Here is a 3,377-nt window from a genome sequence, read left to right on the forward strand (position 1 = left end):
AGTAATCTTTATCTTCATGATATAAAAATAAACTGATATAATTGAACAGTCATAAGAATCTCTAAACACTTAGTAATCTAAGTAAATTATTTACTACTGTTTACGGTACCCAGTCATTAAAATATGAGCAAACTGTTGGTAATATTATACTCAATTATGTCCGCAGACATAATAATGAATGCTATGTGATCACGGGTGGAGTAAAGTCTCTTTTAAGTATTCGAAATATCTAAACATCTGTTCGAGGAATTCAAGCGTCAACGGATATTGACTATATTGAACGTTTACTATCCAAAAACAAAACGGAGAAGTCATCATTTTACTTGTAATTATACGATCATATCATTTGAACACTTTGAAGATTATCGTAATTCATCTGACTGAAAGATAAGATTTGCGCGTTTGGAGTAAGTGATGTTTTCTGAGTTTCAGTATCGACAACAACACTGATGGTGGTACATTCGATTAATCAATCCCTAATAGGTAGAATTATGTTTTATAACTTCCACTTGTGTTTTCTACAAAACATTTATGTCGCTTTAATTCAACAATAATGATCATTATAAACAAAGATGGATAGTGGCTAGTAGTGGAATCCAGAACGCGCGTTTCGTCTTATTTGGGACTCTTCAGCTGAATGTACATACATCTCAGAGTTGATTTTCACTCTGGGACTCGAACCCAGTACGTTTCGCTTCAAACGCCATCGCGTTATCCATTCATTTACTGAGTCCTGATCAATTGAAGTCCTAAACATCAATGGGAAGATTCAAACTAGTCTTATAAAACATAAGAGTATCATATTTACATTTTAGAATTTAGAATGTAAGAAAATCAAATGATCAATCTTTGCTCACAAAAAATATGCTCCGTTGTTTTTTCTTTCCCAAAGTCTTAATTTTTAATTAATGTAGTAAAACAATAATTAAACGTAAGTAATGAATTAATGAAACAATGCAATTCAAGTCATTTGTTTCCGTTCTCTGTTTTCTTTTTTCTCCCAAAAAAATTTATTGACTAACATTAGATATAATGAGAAGATTTAAGGGGGAGAATATAGAAAAAGTATCATACTTTCACCAAGAAGTTAGTATCCGTACTGATGTGAATAGAGAAACAAGAAGCTTTAACAAACTATGGAAGCTATTTTTGGGGAAGTTATTCCATTTAATTCAAAGCTTGTATAACAGTAACATTCACTTTTGACCCTGGTCTATTCTACACATCATAAGCTTTCGTTTGATGTATGATACACTGCCATAGACTTTACTGTTCTAAAGCTATTGTAATTTAGACGTAACCTTTTGTACTCTATTTTCTACTCTTATCCTCAAGTTTTCGACATAATTGTATTTTCCTAACTATTGTACGTTGTGGTCGTGTTAGTCATCTATTTATTCATGTATCTTTTCACTTTAATCTGAAATCTGGTACCAGATCGGAATTGGGAGTAAATCAAGTGGTGTTTAGTTGTCTTGTCTTCTTTCTCGCGCGCGCCTGTCATCCAATCAGGTGATAGAATAGTTTGCGTCTCTCTACCCCGCCTTGAAGTCACGCATACTAGCCACAAGGTTAAGCCAGGCAGCCTATCAAAGTCTTAATCTACATTAGACAAGTTATCCTCAGCACGAAAATAGGTAGACAGATCAAGGACGTAACACGTACGTACTATTGTAATCACAATCTCCATGTTAATAGTTGAAACTAAGATCTACTATATCTTTTTACGATTCAAAATAGGAACATGAAAACTAAAACAGACGAATATTTTGAGTGATACTCAAAATATATTGTCCTTATTCATAAAATAAACTCGTTTATCTATGTGATTTTTTTACATATTTGATGATTAGTTAATAATAATAGGTATAGAAAAGATATACTGACCTACTATAAAGAGATTACTTTGCCTGTAGCTCCTCCGGGGGCTACTGCCGGTCCCAAGCCCGAATAAAGGAGGAGAGTTGGACATGGGGTTAGCGATCCCATCCCGTAGAAAACTAACGCGCTAAAAAAACGTCAACCAGAAAACCATTTAAAATCTGCCCTGGGAGTTGAAGGAAGAATTATGACGCCTCATAAAATAAACTCGATTATCTATGTGAATTTTGTACATATTTGATGATTAGTTAACAATAATAGATATAGAAAAGATATACTGACCTACTATAAAGAGATATAATGATCGTAGTTTACAATGTATTGACTGAGTGAATGTAAATTCCACAGCAAATGAGAATTTACACCTGTTACGCTGTACTGACAAAAAGAATACTGATTTTTACATTCCATTTCAACATCTACATTGTACTTGTCTTTTAAAATAAAATCCCCTACGTTCGGTATAGTCATAAATGTGGATTAAGGTGTTTCTAAATATCTATATAACTTAACAGTATCCGATTGTTATCTGTGAAACTACAGATTGATCGCTAACTGAATCAATTCTTAAAACTTGTGTAGTTTCTTTAAATCTTCAATAAATATTGCTTATTACAAACATTCACGGCGTTATCCACCTCATACAGTGGATGGCAGTTACGAGGTATCATGAATTGACTGAAGTTAGACGCTATCACTGTTGGGTGCCGGCTCAGTGATCTAGAGTCCAAGCACTCGAGAACGAGGCCAAAGGTCCTAGGTTCAATCCCTGGGCTGTTGTGGAATCACCTACCAAGTTGAAACAACTGTTCAATGCTTCCAGGTTTTCAGTAGTGGCTTAGTTTAAGATCAGTTTATGATTTAAGCTGTGAAAATTACCTTTTTCTCGCCTATTTCATACTTTTTATCCTCAAGCAACCTTACATGTTCACATATTTGTTTTTTAAAAAAAACAACAACTGATAACCCTTGAAACTAGTTATTCAGTCATCCCTTTTAATTATTGAATTTTATGATATATGTTTCCATACTAATAGGGTTGTAATTAGTTCATTGTGAACTTGTAGTGACCTACTTTTCTCGATGGGGACGTGATTTGTATAATGGAAACAATTATTGTTATAACCAATTGTACCAGCGATTGTTTTACTGTACTCGTTTTGTTTAACTGTAACAAAATCACTTTACCTTCCGTTGTCCATCTTGTCTATTTGAACTTTCTTACGCTCTGCCTTTTTTGCCTGTACCATTTGACACGTCTCGGTATTCTTTCGATACCACGAGATCGCCAATAAATATATATTTTATCTGGACTAATTACAGCCTTCTGGTTTACGATCTATCGAAGGAACCAAGTCGTTTTCGGGCGCATAATCTTACTGTAGTGGTGATCATAGTTCATCGAGACTCGACGTCATCTACAAACTTTTTGAATAGGTTGAATTTATTTTATTCCGCTTGAGGTTGTGTTCCTACATATTGAACCACTAAACACT

Source organism: Schistosoma mansoni, chromosome 4, assembly GCF_000237925.1.
Source record: "Schistosoma mansoni strain Puerto Rico chromosome 4, complete genome".
In the NCBI taxonomy this organism is placed as follows: domain Eukaryota; kingdom Metazoa; phylum Platyhelminthes; class Trematoda; order Strigeidida; family Schistosomatidae; genus Schistosoma; species Schistosoma mansoni.